A 6,781-nucleotide genomic window follows, 5' to 3' on the forward strand; every position below is an offset into this window, starting at 1 on the left:
TCTGAATCAGATTCAAAACATGAGGACAAAACCAAGCACTTACCTTCACGGCCAGTTTCGAAGATGGCTTCGAAGGTGGAAAAGGGCAGTTCAGCGTCTGAATCAGCAAGTTCATGGGTACCTGGAGTCCCAGACTGGTTTGTAATGCAAAACAAACCTAGAGAATTGCCTGTTCGAGGAGATGTTGTAAACCAAGGCAGGATGATCAGGCCTCCTATGGTGGCTCCAAATAACTGGGTGCTGCTTAAACACCCAAAGACAAGGGAACCAGACATGGTCCCAGTCATCTTAAGATCACAGAGAAGAAAAATTCAGCGCAGGTACACCCAGTATCAGAAAGATCTGAAGGAAAGTGGAGAAAATTCTTCACCAGTCAAAACGGAAGGAAGGAAGAACTCAAAGTCAGACTATGCTCCAAAGCCAGTTCCACAGAGCAAAGTGGTCTGCAGCCGAGAACAGTTGGCCAAGGTTCATTCTGAACTGAAAACCAGAGAGAAGGCTAGTTTGGTAGGGTTGGAGAAAGCTCTAATGGAGACAGATAGCGAGACCGAAGAAGAGATTAGCATAAGCCAGAAGAAAGAGGTCGTGGAGGAAGAGATGTTCGAAGCCTTCATGGCTGAGCAAACGTTTCTGACTGAAGAGCCAGTTGAGAAAGATCCTTCGAAGGGATCAGTTAGCAATGAAATACCAGAATGCATCATGCAGGATGTTTCTGAGGGAGTCAACCAAAGTAACCAAGAGGAGGAACAAGTACAGCCAGCCATCCAGTTTGGCTCGTTTCCCCCAGTATCAGTGAACATGGTACACATACTACCACAGGAATTCCAAGCTGAAGATGAAAATCAAGAGGGGCAGGAAGCTGATCCAGTTCAGATCTCTAGTGAAGACTCGCAAGCAAGCATGGTGCAAGATAACTTCGAAATGGTTACCCCGATGGAAGATGAATATGAAAGTGAGGAAGTGGTAAGCATCAATCTATCATATCCATTCAAGTACCCCTCAGATTCGATGACGCAGCACGTCAGGCCATTGTACATCAAGGCTTTCTTTGATGGGATACAGCTGAACCGAGTCCTGATAGACAATGGGGCAGCAGTAAACCTACTCCCGAAATCTTCTTTGAAGAAACTAGGGAAAAAGAATCCCAGGTTGATACCAACCAGCACAACCATTGCTGGTTTTGCTGGAGATAAGCAAATGGCTCAGGGGATTCTACCCATTAATTTAAGTGTGGGAACCAGGGATTGTATGACAGCATTCTTCGTAATCGACAGTAATGCTAAATACAATGCTTTGCTTGGAAGGGATTGGATCCACACTAACAAATGTGTGCCTTCTTCTTTACATCAGAAAATCATGATGGCTTTAGGCAATGGAGAGACAGAGGAAATCGATGCAGATCCTCAACCCTTCATAGCCTGTGCAGACTTTGCGGAGGCTAAATTGTATATTGAGGGAGTGACACCTCTCAGTATACTGATGAAAGATGACAGCTCAGCCGAAGTGACGGCTGATGAGGAGGTGACACACCTGAAGCACTTAGTCCAAAAAGGTGCTGATGAAGAGGTTGTCCTTAGAGATGACAATGATGCCTGGTTATAGGCAAAGAGAGGAACCACAAGAAGCCAAGTCCTTGGCTTTGATTAAATTTTCAGCATTGGACATAAAAGCAATAGTCCAGAAAGTTCAGGAGCAAGAGAGAGAGGCCATGATAATTGGCTGCAAACAGCAGAAGCAACAGGCTAGAGTCTTGACTCTTGGTAAGTACTGTGCATTGGACATTGAAACAAAAGTCCAGGAGATACAGGAAGAGGAAGCCTTGTGGACAGACTTTGTCTATGAAGAGGAGGGCAGAGATATTGAATTGAAGAACCTGGGGGCAGAATCAAGCTTGAAGATCACTTCAAAGGTAGAAGAAACCAGAGGGAGTTCTCATGCACAAGACCCTTTAGAAGAAGTAAATCTAGGGGAAGGTTCTGTACAACAGCCCACTTATGTAAGTGCTTGTTTGAATGCTCTGGACAGAAACCAGCTATTGGTTGTTCTGAAGAAATACAAAGATTGCTTTGCATGGTCTTATAATGAACTACCAGGATTGGATAGGTCATTAGTGGAACATAGGCTCCCCATGAAGCCTAATTTCAAGCCTTACAACCAGAAACCAAGGAGGATGAGTCCAGAAGTAATTCAGAAGGTTAAGGAAGAGATCCTTAGGCTCCTCAAGGCAGGTTTTATTAGAACAGCCAGGTATGTCGAGTGGCTATCTAATATTGTGCCTGTAGTCAAGAAGAATGGCAAAATGAGGGTATGTATCGATTTCAGAAATTTAAATCTGGCAACTCCCAAAGATGAGTACCCTATGCCTGTAGTGGACTTGCTGGTAGACAGTTCAGCAGGTCACCAAGTCTTGTCAATGATGGATGGGCATTCCGGCTATAACCAAATCTGCATTGCAGAGGAAGATATCCACAAGACAGCATTCAGATGTCCTGGGAATATTGGCACCTTTGAATGGGTTAAAATGCCATTTGGTCTAAAGAATGCTGGAGCTACATATCAAAGAGCCATGAACACTATCTTTCATGATCTTATTGGAGGATATTTAGAATGTTATATTGATGACATTGTGGTTAAGTCCCAATCCATGGAAAAGCACCTGTTTCACTTAGAAGCAGCTTTTGAAAGGATGAGGAAGTTCAAATTAAAGCTCAATCCTCTTAAATGTGCTTTTGGTGTATCATCTGGAAATTTCTTGGGCTATGTTGTTCACAAGAAAGGAATACAGATTGATCAGAATAAAGCCAAAGCAATCATTGAAGCCAAACCCCCATCAAGTAAGAAAGAATTACAAAGGTTCCTTGGGCAGGTTAACTTTCTTCGAAGGTTCATTTCTAACACTGCAGGGAAAACTAAAGTATTTTCTTCCTTGTTAAGGCTGAAAGATGAAGAGGAATTTGTGTGGACAGCAGAGCATCAAATTGCTTTCGAAGGTATCAAGGCCTACTTGGCTAACCCTCCAGTGCTGATGCCACCAAAGGGTAACAACCCCTTGAAGTTGTACATAGCTGCAGCAGAAGATTCATTGGGAGCTTTCTTGGCCCAAGACAATGTAGAAGGCAAGGAGCAAGCTGTTTATTACCTTAGTAGGTTTTTAAATTCTTGTGAATGTAAATACTCAGCTGTTGAAAAGCTGTGCCTTGCTTTGTATTTTGCTGCAATGAAATTGAGATACTATCTTTTACCTACAACTGTCTTGGTAATTGCAACCACAGATTTGGTTAAATATATGTTATCTAGACCAATGTTGAGGGGAAGAATTGGCAAATGGATGCTTGCCTTATCAGAATTTCATCTAGAATATATCCCTCAAAGGGCAGTAAAAGGGCAGGTTTTAGCCAATTTCTTGGCAGATCATCCATCTCAAACAGAGAGTCAGGAGATTATGGAACTTGGTATGACCAGTGTTGAGCCATGGCAAATGTGGTTCGATGGGTCGAAAGCAAATGGGTTAATTGGAATTGGTATTGTAATCAAGTCTCCACAGGGGACAGAAACTACCCATGGTTTTAGAGTGGATGAAGCTACCTGTTCCAATAACCAGGCTGAATATGAAGCCTTAATTGTGGGACTAGAGATTCTTATTGGATTACAAGTACATGCAGTTGACATATTTGGAGATTCTCAATTGGTGGTTAACCAAGTGAAAGGAATTTTCAAGTGTCAAAGCATAAGTATCCTGCCATATTATGTTGTTGCATTACATTTGCTTTCTCAGTTTCAAATAGCAAATGTAACCCATGTTCCAAGATTCTTGAACAATAGAGCCAATGATGTGGCTCAAAAGGCTTCGAACTTCAAGAGAAGAGATAATACCCAAAGGGACATAAGCCAAACAACATATCAGAGATTAATACAACCTTTGAATAAAAGGAATGTGATCTTAGAAGTCAATCATAATGACTTACAAGAACAAGACTGGAGGCATCCAATAATGCAGTACTTGGCTGGTCCATCTTCGAAGGCTAGTAGAAAAGTTAAGTTGCAGTCTATGCAATATATAATATATGGTAATGCTCTCTACAAAAGGGGGGGAGATGGCTTATTGTTAGAATGTCTAGGCCCGAAAGAAGCATTAACAGCCATGGCTAAGGTTCATGAAGGCATCTGTGGTGCTCATCAACCTGGTGTAAAAATGAGATGGTTGCTTCGAAGGCATTCCTATTACTGGCCAACCATCCTTAAAGACTGCATAGAATATGCAAAGGGGTGTCAGGCATGTCAAAAGCATGGCACAATAAGGCACGTGCCCATAACTGACCTACATGCAGTAGTGAAGCCTTGGCCATTCAGAGGGTGGGCTATGGATATGATGGGAAAAATACACCCACCTTCTTCGAAGCATCATTGTTTCATTCTAGTGGCCACTGACTACTTCACTAAATGGGTCGAAGCTAAGCCATACAAGGCTGTAGACCAAACAGAGGTTATTGGTTTTATTAAAGATTTGATCCATAGATTTGGCATCCCGCAAACCATAACAGTTGATAATGGAACTGTGTTTGATGGGAAGATGGTGAAAGCTTTTGTGGCAGAATTTGGAATTAGCCTTGTTAATTCCACACCTTATTATGCACAAGCTAATGGTCAAGCTGAGTCATCCAATAAGTCCTTGAAAAAAGGAATACAGAAGGTTGTGGATAACAATCCCAGGGATTGGCATAACCTGTTATTGGATGTTTTGTGGGCATATAGAACCTCACCGAGGTCGAGCACAGGAGTCACTCCCTATGCCTTGGTGTATGGACATGATGCAGTCTTACCAGTAGAGATTAATGTTAAATCTTTGAGAGTAAGATGTCAAGATCAATTGAATCCTGAACAATACCATCAAAGTATGTGCTTAGAATTAGAAGGCATAGATGAAGCCAGAATTTTGGCATTAAATAGCATTCTTTTCCAAAAGAAGAAAGCAGCCAAGAATTATAATAAGAAAGTCAAACACATTGGCTTTGATGAAGGTGATTTGGTATGGAAGACAATACTCCCAATTGGGATTAAAAGCCATAAGTTTGGCAAATGGTCACCTAACTGGGAAGGACCATATCAAATTCATAGGGTTCTGCCTTTTGGAGCATACCATTTAAGAAATTTGAATGGTTATGTACATCCCAAGAAGATTAATGGGAGGTATTTAAAACCTTATTTTCCAACCATTTGGGAAATACAAGGGATAGAGTGAACACCATATGCAAAAACACAAGCTTGTTCAAATGATATTCAAAATATTGTGCTTTCATAAAGAATTAAGTACATTGTCCCACAGATTGGCCCAAAAATCATTACAATGCTTTAGTTGTTTTTGTACAATAGCTTTCCTATTGCTAAGAGAAGGAAATAATTGGATAGCCACAGCCATGTCTTCTTTTCGATTGGCCAGCCCTTGATTGGTGATGTGCAGTTTCTTATCAGTTCGAACCAAGGCTTGGTTTACTGCGGCTAACTCCTCTTCGAGCTGAGCTTTCTTCTCCAGAAGTTGGACTCGAAAGTGGGAGGCAGAAGAGTGTTGTTCTTTCAGAGTTGATACCTCGGTATGCACTTGAGAAACAAAACTCTGGTCCTTAGCCAGCTTATCATCCGCAGCCTTAGCAGCATGGCAAATGTTGAGATAAAAATCAATAGTAGCTGCAGCCTGAGATAGATGACTTGAGACACTCATGGCAGACTGCTCAGCAATGTTGCAACATTGAAGGAACCCATTCCTGATGATAGGCCTTTGTAGAGCCTCGAAGGGGATCCTTGAAAAGGAAGTCAACAGTTGCAAGCATGTGTCCAAGTCTACTGAAGGTACAAAAGGCTTGTTGCTGGAGGAAGGAGAACTCTCGAAGATTTCCAATAGGGAATCAGCCAAGGCTAATGGCTCAGTTTCAGCAGTAGAGGTGGGAGAGGTAGAAGGTATGTCAAAGAGACTAGCTAGTCTTCCTTCAAAAATGTCTACCTCATCCCTTGACATGAAGGGCATAGAGAGTGTTGTGGTGGAAGACGCAAAGGGCTGCATAGGGATGAGAGAAACGGATGGAGCATCTTTGGCAGCCTCTATGGTCTTGGCCACCAGCAAATCAAGAGAAGAGGGACTGGAAGTGGGCATTGGTGATGAACCATGAATTGAAGGGCTACCAGTGTCTTCTGTGGTAGAATCAACTGCCATTGGGAATGGAGTAGCAGTTGGAGTTTCTATAAAGGATGGAGAAAGAGCAAGGCTCGAAGGAAAAGTAGACTGAGGTAGGTTACGAGCCAAAAAAGGGAGGTATGGCTTTAATCCAAGAAAAGGAGACGCAGGAATACTGGAGTCTAAAGAAGGTATGACAAATATAGGCTTTGAAAGTGGAAGTACGACTCGAACAACCCTGACATTCTGTATTTGGTCAACCTCAACCAAAATTGAGGAAGGTCTCATTGGAAAGGTGAGTGCAGTAGTTGTCACTGCAAAAGGAAGAAATGCAGAACAATATTAAACTTCAATACCACAAGCTGACAAAGTAAAAACAGCAGAGGTATGAAAGAAATTACTTGTTCCAGAGGCGCTAGTACTGATGGGAGAACTGCGGAGAGAGTAATGTCCAGCAGTCTGCTGCCTTCTTACCATTTCCCCTTGTGTTGCATCGGCAGCAGCAGCTTCCTCTCTTTGGTCTTGCCATCTTTTCTTGGCCCTCTCAAATACAACGATTGCCTTGGAATGTTCTTGTTCGACTGCCTTGGCGGCTGCTCTAAGAGTAGAGTCCTC

The sequence above is a fragment of the Camellia sinensis genome, chromosome 5, assembly GCF_055761805.1.
Source record: "Camellia sinensis isolate YWXY chromosome 5, ASM5576180v1, whole genome shotgun sequence".
NCBI lineage: Eukaryota > Viridiplantae > Streptophyta > Magnoliopsida > Ericales > Theaceae > Camellia > Camellia sinensis.